Source organism: Mesoplodon bidens, assembly GCF_964165515.1.
Source record: "Mesoplodon bidens genome assembly, chromosome: 1".
In the NCBI taxonomy this organism is placed as follows: domain Eukaryota; kingdom Metazoa; phylum Chordata; class Mammalia; order Artiodactyla; family Ziphiidae; genus Mesoplodon; species Mesoplodon bidens.
Window position 1 is genome coordinate 223,546,318 of NC_138176.1, and position 21,710 is coordinate 223,568,027.

The window sequence follows — 21,710 nt, forward strand, 5'->3', positions numbered from 1 at the left end:
GAGACTAAATATATTATAATTTGGATGTATATACAAACTGGATAAAGCTTTTCAGAAAAGAATTTTCTAGGCGAAATCTACTTTCCATACTCAAAATAATTAGTTAAGCCCCCTCCAGCACTTGCTTCTTTCTCTGCTTCTATGAATTGCTTTGCAAAGCATCCATGCATGAAAATTACTTTATCGAATTTGTGTTTGTTAAGCACATACTAATTTCAAGACACTACACTGGGCTCTGTAGAATACATTGGTAGAACATTTCCATGATAATAATATTAGCAGTAGTAATACTAAAAATTAATCATGCTGATAATTGCTAATACTTGTTGAGCACTTATGTGCCAGGAACCTTTCTAAGTGCTTTACATATATCCTAATTTTCACACACAGATACACATGCAAACACAGAGATATACACAGAATCCTACAGATACACATACCACCCAGTCAAGTAACAATACATGACAAGTGAGTGATGTGGGCAATATTTGTTTTTGCAGATCAGAAGAAGCTTAACACTAAAAGGGTCACATGAAGAAGGGGGCTGAGCTTGGACCTGAAATGAGCCAGAGTTGAATAGACTGCACGGGGAGAAGAAGGCATTTGGGGGCAGGGGGTTGGGAAGAAGCTCTGTGAGCAAAATCTTAGAAGTGGGAAACTGCAGTCTGGATGCAGGAACAAAATTTGCATTAGGAAGGAAGTAATGGTAGAGAAGGTGGGGTTAATGTCAAGAGTAAGACTCTTGAGTGCAAAGCTGAGGGGTTTAGATTTGATGCTATGTAAGTCATGGAGATCCACTAAAATTTTCGGATAAGGGGAGTGATTTGAAAGGAACAATTTCAAAAGATTAATATGGTGAGAGTGCAAGTTGGGTTGAATGGAGGAAAAATAGAGACTAATGAGGAGACGGCATTTGTCTAGGAACTGACATAAAGTAGTGATCATAGGAAAGGAATTTCATTTGCTATCAGAGGTGAGGAAAGAGGAGGGAATGATGACTCTGATCTTCATGGTCTGGATGACAGTCAGGATGAAGACCTGGTTATGGAGGTAGGTGATGACCCAGGCTCTACAGATGTTAGAACGGAGGCAGCAGTGAGATGTCTATGCACGGAGTGTTGTAGAACATGATCAGAAACTTATGGGAGAAGCTCCATTTGAGGAGTCATCGGTCTAGGGCTGAGAGATACATGGGAGAGATGGACAAATTCTGTTTTCAAGAGATAGAGCGTGAGAAGTGTGGAAGGCTAAGGAGAAAACCTGACTAACGCTGCAGGCAGAAGAAAAACCAAAGAGAGAATAGAATAAGGAATGGTCAGAGAGGCAGGATTGAAACAAAGGTGGCGCAGGCTATGGGAAGGCAGGGAGGAGAGGAACTCAACAAGGAAGGCATGTTCAATAATACCGGATGCTGCTTCCAATGCATAGAGAAAAGGGCCTGAGTAAAGATGAGTGAATTATAATTATGAAGTCACTTGACATCTGAGAATACACCTTTAGTGAACTGGGGCATTAATACATTATTTTAGACTTTATATAAATTATATATATATATATATCATATATATATATTTAATCTTTATTTATATCGGAGCAGAGTTTATTAACAATGTTGTGTTAGTTTCAGGTGTACAGCTAAGTGATTCAGTTATACATACACATGTATCTATTCTTTTTCAAATTGTTTTACTGATCACAACAAGTTACTTTTTTTGTTGGTCACCTGCATTCTGATAACTTCTAAGTAGGCTAGGTTGCCTAGAAAAAAACATCATGTATGTCTTCAGGCTTTCAACAGTGACAATATAGGCAACAAATAAAGGAGCAGGACAGGGCACTCTTGTGGTTTCTTTATATTATCAAATTAGAGAAACAAAATGATGTGAGAGGCTGAGATTATTTAATAATCTGCTTGAATCTGCTTCCTATGGGAGCCAGAGAGTATATGGAGTCTGGTGTCAATCCACATATTCAGTTTTTGAGGAGAGTCTTCCTGTTCAAGAGGCTTTTAGCTTTTGTTTGTTTATGTTCTTGAAACTTTTTAAAGGGAAATATGGCTTGCTTATGACTCAGGATGATGACAGATTTAAAAGCATTAAGGTTTTTCTATATACTAATAATTACATTCAAAGGGATTAAAATTAATTAAAATTTACTTTTAATTAAAATTAAAAGTACCAGCATTGCCCCGAAAACAAAAATAGAATGTCCTTAGGAGATAGAGGTTTAATTTCTGTGATGTTGGTGATGAACTTACAGGCCTAATACGGTATTAGAGAGTGGCCAAATGTGGTTATTTACATTTAAATTAATATTTGATTTATATTAAAACTAATTACAGCTACAAGTTCAGTTCCTCAATCACACTAGCCAAATTTCAAGCATTTAGTGGCCAGTGCAGATAAAGATCATTTCCATCACCACAGTAAGTTCTACTAGACAACACTGGTATAAGATACAAAACTATCTAAAGCACAGCCCGGTATCATAACCAGATGTGGAGAGTGATATATAGACAATAATTTCATTTTAAAGGATACAAAGGATACAACAATATTTCAAGACTACATTTGTGTTTGTTAAATCTGGTTACAATGGGACTTATTTGCTTCACGGTCTTGGGTTAAATTTTCTTCTGTAGTATAAGTAGGTTTTGTGAATAGCTACAAGCTGTTTTCCAAACAACTGTGAATAGGAGTGAGCGGTAGAAGAAACAATTAAAGGAGATGTTAGTAGAAGCTTAGAGCATGAAATTCTTGGGATGGGGCAGGGGATTGCCATGTCTGTGTTTGTTCCTCCAGCAGACTCCTGCCTGTCCCATACCTATCAATAGTTCCTCTCCATTTCTAGTACCATCACACCGCTGAGCTACTCTGTAAAATGGACTGAAACTGAATCTGTGTCTGTAGGAGCCCCAGGCTAGGCCTAGCGCATTTTACAGAGTAGCTCAGCGGTGTGTAGTGGTCCTGGGGGTAGGAAGGGACTAGGCACGGGACAGGAAGAAGTGGGGATTGGAGACAGAAGAAGAGGGATACCACCCATTTCCAAGCACAGATCTTCTGTTGGGTAGCAAAGGGTGAAGGAACCCAGAGTGGAAGGAGATTGTGACACAAAGCCACAGGCAGCATAGGTAAATTCTGCACTCCATGGCAGCATAAGACCGCAGAGGATGATCACAGAGACACAGGCACTTAGCGAGTTACAAAATCACAACATAAATAGACTTTACTGAAGAGGAGGCTATATGGTTGGGGACATGAGGCATGGATGTTACATTAAGTCATCACATCAGATTTAAAAATGCAGCTTTCTGGCAACAGCTCTCTTGAAAGCTGAGCCTGAAATGGGACATTGGGCCTAGGCAGTTCATTTGAGAGGTGATCTCAGGGAGCTGGGGAGAGGAAGGAAGGAGTATCATATGGGGAAGTGGAAGACGTGAGGGGACATTATTATGGTCACTGCTGTGATCAAGGGTACTCTATTCAGGGCAACCTCCCCAGTTCTCCTTCTGGGGGACAAGAAGCTGTTTGCTGTGCACCACTGCTTGAGGGTTGTTTCAGGGGTCCTTACTCCCTGAAATTCCTGGGCTGCACTTTCAGCTGGCCCAGCAGTGTTCCCAGAACTTGGGACAGAGTGCAGGAAGATCAGAGCTACGCTGGAGATAAGATGTTGTCAGTGCATTGTGAGTCTGAGACACACCCCACTTGTGGCTGAAATCAGAGGGGGGCCCAGAGCACGTGACACAGGGCACAGAGGCATCGGATACAGCTGCCCTTTACTTAGAATAACCGTTACCTGTCAAACCTTGTGCTAAGACAAAGCATTTACATTTTCTCATTTAGCAACACAGCCCCCTGTGAAGTGGGTGTTATGTGTCTGCATTTTATAGAAGAAGAGAGGTTAAGTAACTTACTCAAGAAATCAAATATATCACATGCCTAAGATCAACAGCTCACAAAGAATTCTTCCCCTGGCCTCATCGCCCTAACCCCTAGCTCCACTATATTTCACCCTTCCTTGATGGCTCTAAATTTTGCCTTCTCTGTCTTCTTACTATTATTTTTTGTAATTACCACCCCCCCAACTCCTCCCCCCATTTGCTCTTTGTAGTGTAGCATTCTTCAAGTTTTGGCAAACATGTACCTGAAACCATCATCACCATCATAATCAATATACAGAACAATTCTATCACCTTCAAAATCCCCCCATGACCCTTTGTAGTAAGGCCCTCTCCCCATTTCCAGCTTCTTGTAACCACTGATTTATTTTGTTTCCCTATACTGTTGCCTTGGCAAGAATGTTATATAAATGGAATCATCTCATTTATAGCCTTTTGAGGCTGGATTCTTTTGCTTAAAATAATGCATCTGAGAATCTCCCAAGTTGTGAGTATCAATAGTTTACTCCGTTCAATTACTGAGTAGTATTCCATTGTGTGGCTGGACCATAGTTTGTTTATCCATTCCCTAGTCGAGGGACATTTGGATTGTTTCCAGTTTTTGTTGATTACAAAGAAAGCTGCTATAAGCATTTGCATAGAGGTATTTATGTAAACAAAGTTTTTTATTTCACTTAGGTAAAAACTTAGGATTCAGATTACTGAATCTTATTGTAAGTGCATGTTCAACTTTTTAAGAAATTGCCAAACTGTTTGAGAAACTGACTTTTCAAAAAATTTTACATTCTCACCATTAATTGCTCCACATTCTCACCGGAGCTTATTTAAAAAAATTTTTTTAGCTGTCCTAATAGGTATTTAGTTGAATATCACTGTGGCTTTAATGCATTTCCCTGGTGACATATGATGTTAAACATCTTTTCATATATTTACTTGCAATCTGTATATCTTCTTCAGTGAAGTACTTGTTCAAGTCTTTTGCTCATTTATTTTCATTGAGTTGTTTGCTTTCTTACTATTGAATTTTTAGAGATGTTTTAATATTATGTATACATGGATTTTTAAAATCAGATGTGTGTCCTGCAAATATTTCTCCTAATATATGGCTAGCCTTTTCATTCTCTTAATATTGCCTTTTGAAGAGCAGTTCTTAATTTTTATGGAATCCAATTTTTTTTTCTTTTCTTCTTTCATGGTTTGTGCTTTTGGTGTCATGCCTAAGAAATCTTTGGCTAACTCCAGGTCACAAAGATTTTCTCCTGTTTTCTTCTAAAACTTTTATGATTTTAGGTTCTACATGTAGGCACATGAGTGATTTTGAGTTAATTTTTCTATAGGGTACAAGGTATAGATCAAGATACTTAAAAAATGAAAAGCTAACTAATTGTTCCAGCCCACTTGTTGAAAAGATGATTCTTTCACCATTGAATGTCTTTTACACCTTTATCAAAAATCAATTGACCATATGTATGTGGGTCTGTTTGAGGACTTTCTATTGTGTTCCATTGATCTATGTCTCTTTGTTTCTCCAATACCACAGTGTCTTGATTACTGTAGCTTTATAGAAAGTCTGGAAATAAGTTAGTGTTATTCATCTTTCTTCTTCTTTTTTAAGATTTATCTTTGCTATTTTATTGATATTTTATTTTGCCTTTTCAAACAAAAATTAGAATCAGCTTGATGATTTCCTAAAAACAATTCTGCTGGATTTTGACTGGAATTCTGCTGAATCTATAGATCATTTTGAGGGAAAACTGACATCTTAACAATACTGCCCTTTAGTACTAATTAGTCATCACATAGAGGGACTGAATGTAAGCAGCATATTGAAAGGAGGACATGTTTATTAAAGTGTGACTGCTAAATAGTTAGGAAATTGTGAACACTTCTGTTTCCCAAGTTTACGTATGATATAAATATCAACAAAGTAATACAACCTTGTATTATTGGCTAAGAGAAGGAAATGGTGTGTGTTGATTGGGAGAGAACAGTGATATTTGCATCTTGCTATAGGCCCTCTAACTTCCTTAGTATCCCTTCCTTGGTGACCGAAATATCTGCATCTGCTAAGTATAAATTATATATCATACATATTTAAGGAATCCAGTAAGTTGTTAAAAAAATCATTACTTCTTAAAATATATTTTAAAAGTGAAATACTTCCTACTTGTAAAACCAAGAATTGGGGCTCTTATAGGAAGTAAATCTAGTTATTATTTTTTAAAATGCAAAATAGGTAAATAGAGAGATGATCTTTAATGCAGGTCTCTGGTATTGAATATTTCAGTATTTCTTGAATATGTATGTTTTTCCGTGGCAACTCTATCTAACTGCTGGAATTTTCTGAAGGTCTATGCATAGTTTTTAACTGATAATTGCAAAAAGCATAAATCTTTCAGACACAGAAGGAGTGGATTTCTTCCACATTGGTAACTTAGAATTTTGTCATCTTTACCTCTGGCCATCAGGCTCCTTCCTGTTATTCATGCCCAAAATTCAACTTTCAAACCTCTGCTACTTGCCAGCTTAGTGTTTTAACCTTCCCCAGCCTATTGCTGGCTTCTTGGCAGAATGTCAAACCTGTCCAGGCAGGACGTCAGACCAGTCCAGATTAAACTAGCTTGACTGAAGAAACAAGCCAGTGCAAAGCAGCAAGATCCTCGTTAATTTTAATTAACAGTTCCAAACAGAGTTGCATAACAAGGTCATTTTCCCTAAATGAATTATTAGAGATAATAGAAGAAGTCAACTTCCCCAAGCAGTATTTTTAAACCCCAGGAGTTGGCAAAAACTGTCCCAGAGAATATTTGTCTTTCCAAGGAGGTCCACTCATAAGTTTGAATTAGACTTCCCTGAAGTCATGGTCTGTACCTGTTTTATCTTCCCCTTTCCCTAAGATTCAAATGACTTAGTTCAAATGACAAAGTTCAAAGCTTTTCAGGGAATGCTATGCAGTGATATTTCCTCACCTGGAAAAAAACAATGATTAGAAAAATCTAAACAGTTTGGAACCATAAGGAAAATAATTTTTCCGTATAAATTGAGAATATCTGATATCTTCCAGAGAGCACAAAACAATGTCCTCTCTAGATGTTCAGTTGCTTATCTGCTTTATTGACTCTTTTGTTTATTAAAAATTAACTGGGTACATTTTTTGTAAATTAGGGCCTTTGTTTTTTTCACTTATTTTGTATTTTGCTTACTTATGCGTGATATCTTAATCTTCCCCCAAAACAAACAATACTGTTACTATGAAAAAGCTTTAATTTATGATGGAATGTACAGAGAATAAATATTTTCCTAAGCACTTGGAATCCCAATTTTGTTGAAATACTGTCTAAACATCCAAATAAAATTATCAATTAAAAAATGCTAAAAAATTTAACTTGGACATGTGAATATAAATATCATAGTAGATTGACAGCTTCTCAAACTTCTCTATAAACTGTCAGAAAGTACTTATAAATCCTAATCATTTATCTGAATATCTATAAATATGCATGAACACTGTTGGCTTCTTTGTAATCTGATACCCTAGTGAAGAGATAAAAGTATTTAGCTTAAAATTTATCTAAGAAACTCAGATTTGGAGTTACTATAACAATTCTTGTGAAAAAATCAAAACACTGCCAAAAGCAGCTGAAACTGCTGACCTAGCAGCCTGAATCTGGAAGAGGCATGCACGAAAAGCCGTAGGGGTTGAACTACACATATGGTATTGGATTACCATCAATCTGGAGAAACAGGCCATCAGCAAATTGAGAAAAGAATCTCTTAATGCAGTGATTCGTTAAGGCTTTGAGTTTTCATCCTCACTCTTCCTTTCTGATTTGTCTTCTTGTGTTTGCCTTATTGTCATGTAGGGATAAATGGTTTTCATAATGAATGGACTCCCCATGCAAATGCTTATACACATGTTCTCACCAATAACCTGTCAAATTTCAAACTGACACTGACATATATGTGTATTTCTCTATATCTGTATTACAGATATAGTTATATATCTATAATATTAAATATATAAAATATATGTATATTTCTATGTATTACATATATAATATATATATAAATATATATTATATATATATATATATTTTTTTTTGGTTGGCCAAAAGTTCATTTGGGTTTGCTATATATACATATACATATCAGGCAAATTTTTCCTTTTTAAATTCATTTTTAACTTATTAAATTCTTTGCTCAAGGTAAATTATAATAGTGTGTTAACTGTGAGGAGATGATGTATAGGCTTAAGATATAGTTTGGTGATCATGTTTGTTTCAGCGTGTCAGTTGCTTGACAAGCACATGAGTAGACAAGTTGATTGTTTTGCCTCTGGCCTTCTGACTTCACTGGAAGCAACTTTCTGGGTGAGCTTTTGAGACATATGGATATATAAAGATGTGAGGAGAAAAGAACAGTTTGTTACTCTGATTTTGGCATAAGATGACTTAGAGAGGAGAAAAGAAGCTACATTCTATTAAGAACAAAATAACCCAACGGTTGATTAACGATTTTAAAAAATAAAACTAAACTAACAAATAAATCTGTCTCAACACATTAAAAAATCAATTCAGTCAAAGTGAGTTCAGTTTGTAGCTCTACCGAAAGTTTCACTTACATGTGGTATATATGATAATATGTATCCATTCTCTAAACTATCAAAGTATCCAATATTTACATATTATATCCCTTATCATATTATGTTGAAACACACCATTTTTATGCTTATTTCCCCCATCAGACCCTTGAGAACAGGATGCTCCTTCTGGTGTTTCTGCTGATTAGCTCAGTCCTCAGAGCACTGCAGGAAGACCTTGCAGGACTGGCTGGTTGGTGAGCAAGGTGGCAAGTAGCATGAGCAGAGGGTTGTGGGAAGTGGCTGAGAAAGGACACATTTCTATCATAAGCCGCAACCCTCTAGAGGTCCGAGAAATGCCAATGGCTACTCTTCCAGGAGGGCTTTCATACAAATACTGGAAATGAAGTTCTTTACTGTAATTGTCTATGGTTCTAATTCCCAATTCTTCTAGACCTATGAATCTCTGAACATATTATGCAAATTTACTGTGAATGTAATTCCCCCTTATTTTTCATTTATTTCTTCTGTCTTTAAAAATGTGAAAGCTTCAGGGGGGTCCCATATAAATTCTATCAATCTTCCATTTGATAATATGCCACTACTAAGTGAGTATAAATTCTTCCTTGCAGGCTGAGTAAACAGAAAAACCACCCAAACTTATGAAAACTCATTGAAGTCCAGAGAGAAAATGAGAAAGAGAAGAAGAGAAAGAGGGGGCAAAGGAGGGGAGAGAGGGGGGAGGAGAGAGAGAGGGAGAATACAAATATGGATGTGAGCATCATCATGGAAAAGGAAAACAGTCTAACAACCTATGATCTGGAAGTATCACATGCATACAGAAAACAACTATTTAATTAATAGATAAAATGGAATCAGTAGAAGCAAAATGATGAAAATGGAACTGATGTAGTAAAAGATAAATATATTCAGCCTTAATTCAGAAATTAAGACCAGGAAATTATGGGGGACATAGATGACCAAGAGATTAACCTATATAAAATGGAATTTCTATAAATAGAAAACTAGAAAGGATGGATCAAAAGCAATGGTCAAAGGAAAAAAGGAAAACTCCATTATGGCAAAAGGATGATCTCAGCCTCAAAAGCTAGAATGTGTTTTGAAGTACATTACAGGTCAATTTTGTGAAAACAGACCACACCTAGACATATTCTTATGCAATCTTTAAAAACCCAGGATCACATAAAGATCAGGAAAAAACACACAGAGAAAAAAAAGGTTAACATAGATTTCACCAAGTTCCCTACAAAGGACATTGATTCTCTTAATTCCTTTGCTATTAAATGTTAGAATATAAAGGAATAGAGAGGTTAAATGTCAAGATTATGGAGGGGCTGGGACCCGACTGCCTGGTTTCAAATCCTAGCTTTGCTGAATATTAGTTATTTGAGCTTGGTCAAAGCCCTTATCCTCTTTGTGCTTCATTTTCATCAATAATACAAAAGATAAGAAATACACATTCTTATGGTCATCTTTAGGATTAAGTGAATTAGTATATTTAAAGTATTTAGAAGAGTACCTGAGACATAGTAAGCAAAATGTATGTTCTTTTTCTTCCACTTCCCTCCCCCACCTTCTCTCTCTACCCTCCCCCTTCACTCCTCACGGTTGCTGTTTTTATTACACAGCTTTGAAAGAATTTTATACCCAGTCAAGTTATCAATGTGTGAAGGCAACAGAAGGTCATTCTTTGATACATATGGATTAAAAATATGCTATCCAGGCAATATCAAAAAATAATTTGAAAACCTGAGTCACAACAATACAAACTGTGTCAAAGATCAGATGGGAAATAGTGGCTGCAAAGGGCCATTAGTCCAAATTATTAGTAAAAATTACTAGACTAATCTATTAGGCTAATAATTTTTAAAGTACCACATGAGTTACAAAATTTGGCTTCCCTTTAAATACATAGCTTCTGTTGTATAGGGCATTAAAGAAGGAAAAATACAGGATTCATATCTTAAATTAAATTACAATCTAGAAATTGCAGAGTATTTGAAAGCAAAGGCACAAAGCATTTTAGTTTTCATCAGTGGTAGTTAACAAATGATTACTTTGCCCTTAACTCTTATGGTTACTTTAATGTAATTTTATGACTGTCTTTGGAAACCTTAAGGTAGTTACTTAAGGAATAAGTATAGATTTTGTTTTTTCCAAATTAAAGATTATAAACAATAGCAAAAAAACCAAACTTCTATTCAGGAAAAGTAAATAGGGGAAAATCAGCAAGCAAATATTTTAAAAGAACAAAAAGAAAATATATATTGATAGAAACATGACCAAGAATTAGTAAGATTACTAAACATATATTAGTCAAATATCTCAATGAAAGAGCAAATCCATTGGTATGCTATTTATAATTTCCTCACCCAAAACAAATATATGGAAATATTGGCAAATAAATGCAAGGCAAATACAAGCCAAAAGAAAGTGATATTAATATGACATAAAGTAATTTAAAGCAAAGCCATTAAATGCTATATGGAGGGTCATTTTAACCAAAAGATAGTAAAATTAGTAACAACGATAAAACATTCAAAAATCCTCATGCCTGGAATAATATTGTATCAGTAATAGAGAAGGTGAAAGCTTTTTAAATTCAAAGTAGTTTTAGCAAAATTTAGTTACTGTGAGAGATTTTAATTACCATGATAGATCAATTAGACAAATAAATTATTAAGAACATAAGTACTTTATCTCAGTATCATTAGAAATAAAATAAAGATAAGATACCTTTTTCTAGCTATCAAGTGATCAAATATGTTTTGAAAATATCCACACAATGGCCAATGTTAACCAGTGTTTGTTGAGATAGACCTTCTTGTGGTTGATGGATGTGTATTTTGATACAATTTACGAGGAAAAACAACTTGGTCATATCCTTCTAGAGCCTTGGAAAAACTCATATTCTTTGTCAGAATATTTTCAACCCTTGGAGACAGATTGGAGAAAGATTTATATTTGTGCACATTAAATGTGGAATTTTTTGAATAGAAAAACAATGTAAATAAAGTATTTATTAGCAGAGGAATGGTTAGATAAATTATTTTTGCCATACATTATAATATTATACTTGAAAATATCTGTAATAATATTTTTGAAGAATATAGATTGACATTAGGGAAAGGAAAAATAACAATAATATTTATTACTATTATAAAAGGAAAATTATTTAAAAATTCAATAAACAGCACGGTTCTATTTTTGGTTAAAAAATAGAAGTGTATAGAACAATGTCTAAAAATAAATGACTAAATGTTAACAGTGCTTATATCTGGGTGGTGTGACAGGTAATTTTTCACGTTCCTTTTTGCTGATTTTCAAAAAAAATTTTAGATAAGAAAGAACAAGGAGAGACTTGCTAAACAAATGTGTAGAATAGAATGCTTTGAAAAATACCTTTTCTGAATTATTCTCTTGTTTTTTAATATTAAATAAATATTATTTATTATATTATTTATTGAATATAATAGCTACACACAAATACATTTCTCTATTGTCTTCCTTCCCCAAGACCTATAAAACACTGAGTGTGACTGAAAACATAGAAATATCAGCCAATTAATCATGTTTCTCTAGCATACTAATAAATTTTAGTATTTATATAGAATTCTATACATCAGGAAACATTTTCACAATCATTACCTTATTTAACGTTCACAACATTTCTCTGAAAAAGGTGACACTATGATCTCCAATCTACAGGTGAGGAGACTGAGACTCAGAAAGATGCAAGTTACTTACCTAAGGACACAGATAAAATCCTGAGCTCTTTCCCGCACTCCATCTGCACTGCTGATGCAGATATTTCAAGTCCTCTTGAGTTTTTATGAGGATCCTGGTATCACATGTTATTACTATTGTGTAGATATATCTAAAAAAGATGGAGAAACTTTTTACTCCCAGGAGTTACAGATTATAAAAAGCTAAATTAATGACTCAAAATTGTGATTCCCAAGAAAAATTCATATGCATTTTGTTTTACTTTTCATTGGGCTACCAGTTTTGAGGCACATGGAACCAACCTATGACTGTAAATTTACACCTGTGATCTTGCTCTTTTTAAGACAATTTTTTTTACAATAGTTTTAGATTCACAGCAAAATAGAGAAGTAGGTATGGCACCTATTATCTTAATGTCTCTCTACAAGCCACAAGTCACACTGGACATTTTGCCCTTTTGTGACTGAATTTAACATTCACTTTATTTGGGACTTTGGGCTACATGTAAAACTCAGCCGGGCATTAATGGAAGAGCCACTGGGTATTGAAAGTGAGAATATTCAGCATTTTGTCTGGGCTAGAAGTCAATCAGAATGCAATCATTCATTAAGACTCCTGCAAGCAATAGCCACTGTGCTCTGCCAACATTCATCAAGTTAAGGGCCAGGAAATATGAGCGCCAGGGCAGATATCTGAAAGAGACAGCACAAAAGTCAGCTCCTCTCAATTACAACGTGGCAGTGGCCTTCTTCCTCCAAACTACATTCTCAGAAGGGAATCTGAGAGGCAATTCAGACCTTTTTCATTGGGTTCATTCTCAACAGGAATATCCTATAAGAAACAAACCAGGATACTTATTTTCTTGCTCTTGATTTTCACAAGAATGGTTGGAACACAGTGCCCGTGGCTTGCTGACTCAAGAAATCAAACAAGCAAGAATGAAAATGAGGGACTTCCCTGGTGGCCCAGTGGTTAAGACTGCGCTCCCAATGCAGGGGGCACAGGTTCGATCCCTGGTCAGGGAACTAAGATCCCATGCGGCATGGCCAAAAAAACAAACAAACAAACAAAAAACAAGCTAAAAGAATGAAGATGAGCCGTGAATACTGGAGTCACGTTGAGAGAGGATATTGAAGTGGGAACGCTCAACAGCTTTTTAGGAAGACAGTTGAAATCTTAGTTCTACCTTGTGCCAACTATGCATTCTTAGGCAAGTTCTTTATTTTTTCTGAATTTAAGGTTACTTATCTGTAAGCTATCTACTCCATAGGGTTATTACAAGAAATAAACAAAAAATGTAAAGTACTTGAAAAAAAGTGCACAGTAAGTGGTAGCTATTATGACAAGGGCAAAAGATCATTGAGGTTTAGAATATTCTCTTTCATCTGAAATTGGGATGTGGCTAGCTATGTTTTAAGAGTCAGATAAAGAATTAAAACTCTGAAAGCAAATGGTAGTGATCAAGAACTGAAATAAGTCTGAGGAACTCCTTAGAGAATCCTCAGTTCCCGTGGGTCTCACCAGGAAACAAGAGTGATGTATGCTTCTCACATAAGCCTAAAAAGATGTTTGAAGCTCACCTGTCAGCATGGAGACATCCAGAACAATTACTGAAAACAAAGGGAGCTTTTACAAGTCCAAGATGTTTTGACAGCAGAGGAAATGACTAGAAGCAGACTTGAGTTTTTGGAATGCTCACTCATCTCCATAGTTTCTGTGGGGTGCACACGAATGCCTATGTTATGAGGTGGATGAATTATATAAACTCAACTGCTTAATTTTCCCTACAAGTACATGTAAACTTGATGTAGTTACCTGTAGATTAAAATGATATAATGATGACGTGAAATCTATTGTTCACATGGTAACATGCTTTGTATCTGTTCACAGTGTAATTTACCACGTGTCAGTTCATGGCCCTGCATCATTCCTGGAACAGTCACGTAGCCGTGTGAATTCTAGTTGAGCTCATGGTCTGTTTCTACCTCTGCGTGTGAGGAAAGCCCACAGTACAAGTCATAATCGGAGTTTCCTCTTTCACGCAGAAGCCTATGGCATGCAAGCCTGTAATTCTGGAATGCATGACTCCATGGATGTGGAATTCGAGTCTTGCTTCAAGGGTTGGGCTCAGTGTTACTGTACGGCACATGGCCACAGCGTTGCTGGGCAACAGGGTTTGTTTTCCTGCTGCTGGGATTCCCACTTCTGCTTCCCTAGACGCTTGTTACATACTTGATCTGTGTGGTGTGTTCTAATTCTGTTTAGGAGGGCGGCTGCCAGCAACCCGAGCATGCAAGGGGGACTTTGGTTATATAATATCTGTCTCTTCTGTTATAAGGTTAAAGAATAATTTAAATCGTTCACTATAAAGATGAGCTATATGGATGCGATTGTAACAGTCTTGCTTGCTGCCACCTGTTCAAAAATCTCCAACCAGTGGCCCCTGTCCCACTCTTCTGAGGGTGTCCTAAGTTTTCATCTCTGAGGAGTCCATGTAAAAGTAGCTGAGAGAGGATAAAGAAATGACGTATGTATCAGCAGGGATGGTTTACTGGAAACGTATTTCACACTAGTCTGACAGAGGAAGTTGATTACTAACTCATCATGGATGGGACAACTTTCTTTAGGACATTGGTCATCTCAGCCCCAAATACACAAATCTAGACCTATGTTCACGCCCTGTCCTGTGGGGAATTGAAGTTATTTCCACATGATGAGATTAGCAGTGGCTGTGGTTGGAGACAAAAATACTTAGAACCTTATTCTACCTAAGAAAAGTGCTATCACATAAACAGAAGATTTAAAATTGCTACTGTTTTGAAAGTACTGTAAGTGTTTTGTTCTACCCTCAGATTGCTATGTTTGTATAGCAACACTGCAGGAGGTGCCTTTCCACTTCTTTACTCCCTTCTACACTTTCCCAACCTTCTTTTTAGTGCTTAAAATTTTTTTTTATTAATAAATTTTAGTATGCCAGGAGTAATGAAAATTTTACTTGCTTATGGATTATAAATGAAGAATATAACAAATTTAAAATTGTTAAGGACAACCAGATTCCAATTAAAGGGAGAAATGTAAAGGGAGAAATGTAAAGCAGAATTTCCCTGTCTTATGAAATGTAGTCTGCTAGATGGGTGTGTTGAAAAATATTTGACAACTGGCTTTGGGAGTAGGTGGAATCTTTAAAAAAATTTTTTTAAATTGAACTATAGTTGATTTACAATATTATGTTAGTTTCAGGTGTACAGATTCAGATTCTTTTCCATTGTAGTTATTATGAGATATTGAATATAGTTCTCTGTGTTATACCGTACATTCTTGTTGTTTTTCTATTTTATATGTAGTGGTGTGTATCTGTTAATCCCATACTCCTAATTTATCCCTCCTTCCCTTGCCCCTTTGGTAACCATAAGTTTGTTTTCTATGTTTGTGAATCTGTTTCTCTTTTGTAAATAAGTTGATTTGTATTATTTTTTTAGATTCCACATAAAAGCAATATCATATGATATTTGTCTTTCTCTGACTTACTTCACTTAGTATGATAATCTCTAAGTCCATCCACATTGCTGAAAGTGGCATTATTTCATTCTTTTTTATGGCTGAGTAGTATTCCATTGTATATATATTCCACATCTTCTTTATCCATTCATCTGTTGATGGACACTTAGGTTGTGTCCATGTCTTGGTTATTGTGAATAGTACCACTATGAACAATGGGGTGCATGTATCTTTTTGAATTAGGGTTTTTGTCTTTTCTGGATGTATGCCCAGGAGTGGGATTGCTAGATCATATGGTAACTCTATTTTTAGTTTTTTGAGGAACCGCCATACTGTTTTCCATAGTGGTTGCATCATTTTACATTCCTACCAAGAGTATAGGAGGGGTCTCTTTTCTCTGCACCTTCTCCAGCATTTATTATTTGTAGACTTTTTGATGATGGCCATTCTGACTGGTATGAGGTGATACCTTATTTTAGTTTTGATTTGCGTTTCTCTAATAATTAGCATCTTTTCATGTGCTTCTTGGCCATCTGTATGTCTTCTTTGGAGAAATGTCTATTTATGTCTTCTGCCCATTTTTTTGATTGGGTTATTTGTTTGATAGAGTTGTATGAGCTGTTTGTATATTTTGGAAATTAAGCCCTTGTCCACTGCAGCATTTGCAAATATTTTCTCCCAGTCTGTAGGTTGTCTTTTCATTTTGTTTGTGGTTTCCTTTGCTGTGCAAAGGCTTATGAGTTTGATTAGGTCCCATTTGTTTATTTTTGCTTTTATTTATTTTGCCTTGGGAGACTGATCTAAAAAAATATTACTATAATTTACGTCTGAGAATGTTTTCCTATGTTGTCTTCTAGGAATTTTATGTTGTCATGTCTTATATCTAAGTCTTAAAGCCATTTTGAGTTTATTTTTGTGTATGGTGTGAGGGTGTGTTCTAACTTCATTGATTTACATGAGATTGTCCAGCTTTCCCAACAGCACTTGCCTTTTCTCCATTATATATTCTTTCCTCCTTTGTCAAAGATTAATTGATCATAGGTGTGTGAGTTTATTTCCAAGCTCTGCATTCTTGTCCATTGATCTGTATGTCTGTTTTTGTGCCAATACCATGCTGTTTTGATTACTGTAGTTTTGCAGTATTGTCTGAAGTCCGGGAGGGTTATGCCTCCAACTTTGTTCTTTTCCCTCAGGATTGCTTTGGTAATTCTGGGTCTTTTGTGGTTCCATATAAATTTTAGGATTATTTGATCTAATGCTGTGAAAAAGGTCATGGGTAATTTGATGGGGATTGCATTAAATCTGTAGTTTGCTTTGGTAGTATGACTATCTTAACAATATTAATTCCTCCAATCCAAGAGCATGGGCTATCTTTCCATTTCTTTGAATTATCTTCAACTTCCTTTATCAGTGTTTTATAGTTTCCAACGTATAGGTCTTTCACCTCCTAGGTTAGGTTTATTCCTGGATACTTTATTTTTTTGATGCAATTTTGAATGGGTTTTTTTAACTTTTTCTGATATTTCATTGTTAGTGTAAAGAACTGTAACAGATTTCTGTATATTGATCTTGTATCCTGCTACCTTGCTGAATTCATTTCTTAGTTCTAATAGCTTTTGTGTGGAGTCTTTCAGGTTTTCTATATAGAGTATCATGTCATCTGCATACAATGACAATTTTACCTCTTCCCTTCCAATTTGAATAGAGTAGGTGAAGTCTTGACTTGTAGTCTTTGATGATTTCCATGGTGTAAATACTCCCTCCGTGGCTGATTTCAAGTTTTCATCTCACTGTCACTGAACACAGAGCTGGGAAGAAAGGCGTACAGCTGGATCTCTGTACAAGCTGACTTCAAAACACCATGGCTGCTAGATATTAATAGGATTTCAGGAAGAAAGTATTCATAGTTTAAAAAAATTGAGGAACACTGAGTGAAGTTAAACATATGTGAGAAATTTTACATTTAAAATATTAATTTGAATTTTGAAATTCTAAGACATTCTTTATAATTTATTTGACACCTATCCACATCTAGTTGGACACTAGTGCTCCAGTAAACACAATTTAGAAAATGTATAAATTAAAGCTTTAATTTTTGTGTTGTTAATCTCTTAAACTTTGTAATTCTTATAAGTGACAAAAGGAATATCAACTCAAATTAATAAAGCACCAATAGAAATATAAAGTTAAGTTCTCTCTTTTAATTCCACTTTCCTGAATTAATCAGTAAGGGCTTGAGGTGTGTCATTTCATACCTTTAACATATAAACATATACAAAATAGATCTACATATGTAATAGAATATAACTGACATATAACATTATATTATTTTCAGGTGTACAACGTAACAATTCCATACTTGTATATATTGCAAAATGATCACCACAATAAACCTAGTTAACATCCATCACTACACATGGTTACAGTTTTTTTTCTTGTAATGAGAAATTTTAAGATCTCTCTTTGCAACTTTCAAATAAGCAGCATCTTTTCCAAAAAAACACATTATTCTGCCACTTAAAAATATTTTAACCTTCATATTGTAAACAAAACAGAATTAGCAAACCACAGAGAACAAGTATGGGGCTTAGTACAGTGGTTCTCAAACTTTAACATGCATCCTTAAACCTGGAGGGACTGCCAAAGCACAGATTGCTCAGTCCCATCTTGAGAGTTTCTGATTCAGTCTTCAATTTTAATCTCTGAGGAGTCTGTGTAAAAGTAGCTGAGAGAAGATAAAGGAATGCATATGTGCCAGCAAGGATGCTGTTTATTGGAAACATATTTCAAACTAGTCTGACAGAGGAAGGTGCACTAGGGTCTGAAAATTTGTATTTCTAACAAGTTCCCAGGTTATGCTGATGCTATCTGGGATCACATTTGGAGAACCTTAAGCTTAGTGAATTGTTTATAAGATGAACACCTTATAACCACAATGCAGGTGAAAAATAGAACTTTGCTGCCATAGCCCACTCTAACAAGAATTCCTGTCTCCCTTCCATGGTAACCACTATTCTGACTCTTAGGGTAATCACTTCCTTGTGTTGCTCTGTGTTTTTTTTTTCCTTATGAAATACATTTTATTGAACAAATTGAGATCATCCTGTACACACTGTACATGCCATAACATGGTATATTCCCATGTCAGTCAAATACTAATCTATATATATTTTTATATTAGTGTACTTTATTTTTAGAGAAGTTTTAGGTTCACGTCAAAATTGAGTGGAAAGTACAAGAGTTGCCTTATAAATCCTGCCCCTGCCTCCTTCCCCAAGCCCCTAACTCAGTCACTATCTACACTCCTCACCAGAATGGTACGTTTGTTACCAAGGATGAACCTACACTGACACATCATTGTCACTCAAAGTCCATAGTTTATATTAGGGTTCACTCTTTGTGTTGTACCTTCTATGGGTTTGGACAAGTTTATAATGACATGTACACACCATTAGAGTATCATAAAGAATAGTTTCATTGCCCTAAAAGTCTCTCCTTCCCCCTTAACCACCTGACAATGACCAATCTTTTTACTGTCTCCATAGTTTGCCTTTTCCAGAATATCATATAGCTGGAATCATGCAGTATGTAGCCTCTTCAGACTGTTATTCTGGATAACAGTCCTTTATCAGATGTGTCTTTTGAAAACATTTTTTTCCAGTTTGTGGCTTGCCTTTTCATTCTCTTGACAGTCTTCTACTGAGTAGAAGCTTTTTAGTTTGTCCGAAGTCCAGCTTCTCAATTATTTATTTCATAGATCATGCTTTTGGTGTTGTACCTAAAAAGGCATTGCCCTACCCCAGGTCATCTAGGTTTTTTCCTTATGCTTTTTTCTTAGAGTTTTACAGTTTTGCCTTTTACATTTAGGTCTATGATCTATTTTGAGTTCATTTTTGTGAGGGGTGCAAGGTCTGTGTTTAGATTTATTTATTTTTTATATGTGGATGTCCAGTTAGTCCAGCATTATTTGTTGAAAAGGCATTATCTTTGCTCCATTTTATTGTGTTTGCTCCTTGTCAAAGAGCAGTTGACTATATTTATGTGGGGCTATTTCTGGGCTCACTATTCTGTTTCATTGATCTGTTCTTTTCCCAATACCACACTGTCTTTATTACTGTAGCTTGAAGTCAGGTAGTGTCAGTCTTCTGCCTTTGCTTTTCCCTTTCCATAATGAGTTGTTTATTATGAGTATTTTTCCTCTCAATATAAACTTTAGAATTCATTTGTTGATATCCATTAAATAACTTTCTGTGATTTTAATTGGAATTGCATTAAATCTAGAGGTTAAATTGAGAATAACTGATATCTCGAAAAACATTGAGTCTTCCTATCCATGAACATGGAATATCTCCTCATTTATTTAGTTCCTCTTTAATATCTTCATCAGAATTTTGCAGTTTTCCTCATATGGATCTAATGCATGTTTTTTTTGGAATTATACATAAGTACTTCATTTTGTGGGATGCTAATTTAAGTGGCACTGTATTTTTAATTCCAAATTCCACTTGTTCATTGCTGGTATATAGAAAAGTGATTGACTGTTGTGTATGAACTTTGTATCCTCATCTGATTGGTTCCAGGAGTTTTCTGTATATATATATATATATATACTTTCCTTTTCTTGTTGCATAAGCCAGGAATTGTAGTATGATATTGAAAAGCAGTAGTCAAAGGGGAAAAACTTGCCTTTTTCCTAATCTTAGTGAGAAAGCTTCAAGTTTCTCACCATTAGCCATAATTTTTTAATAGATATTCTTTATTAAGTTTAGGAATTCTCCTCTATCCCTGGTTTTCTGAGAAATTTTATCATGAATGGGTGTTGGATTTAATCAAATGATTTTCCTCCATCTATTGATATGATCATGTGATTTTGCTTCTTTACTCTGTTGATGTGGTGATTTAAATTAATTTATTTTCAAATGTTGAACCAGACTTTCATCCCTGGGATAAGTCTCACTTTATCCCATATGTATAATTTTATTCCACTTTGTCATGGTGTATAATTCTTTTTATACATTGTTGGATTTGATTTGCTAATATTTTGTTAAGGATTTTTGCATGTATGTACAAAAAAGATATCTCATGAGAGTTTTCTTTTCTTGGGATGTCTTTATCTGTTTTGGTATCAAGGTAATTTTGGCCCCATAGAGTGAGTTAGGAAGTATCCCCTCTGCTTCAATCAGCCAATTAAGTTTCTGGTGAGAGCTCTCTCCCTAACTTGTAAATGGCCAACTTCTCATTGTGTGCTTATATGGTCTTTCCTCAGTGCATGCATGCAGATTTAGAGAGAGAGAGGGAGAGGGGTAGCTATCTTCCTCTTCTAAGGCCATTAATGCTATCAGATTAGGACCCCTACCTTTATGATCTCATTTAATCTTAATTAACTCCTTAAACCTGTCTCCAAATACAGTCACATTGGACATTAGGGCTGCAACATATGAATTTTACAGGGATACAATTCAGTCCAAGGTACCCTCACTACTTCCTTCTCCAATGCCCTTACTTTTTTATGTAGATCCAAGTCTCTGAATTATACCATTTTTCTTCTCTCTGAAGAGCTTCTTTTAAATTTTTTTTTTTTTGCAAGGCAGATCTACTGGCAACAAATTTTCTAAATACTTGTTTGAGAAAGTCTTTATTTCTCTTTCACTTTAAAAACTAATTTCACAGGAAAGATCGTTTTACAGAAGGAAAATTTCTAGGTTGGTGTTTTTTCCTCTCAAAACTTTAAATATTTCATTTCACTCTCCTTTTGCTTGCATGGTTTCTGAGGAGGGTCAGATGTAATTCTTATCTTTTCTCCTTTATAAGTCAGTTGTGCTTTCTTCTTTTTTCAAAATTTTTCTTTATCATTGATTTTCTGTAGGTTGAATATGATACGCCTAGATGAAGTTTTCTTTGCATTTATCCTGCCTGTTATCTGAGTTTCTTGAATCTGTGGGTTGGTGTCTGACATCATCAATTGCAGGAAATTCTCTGTCATTATTT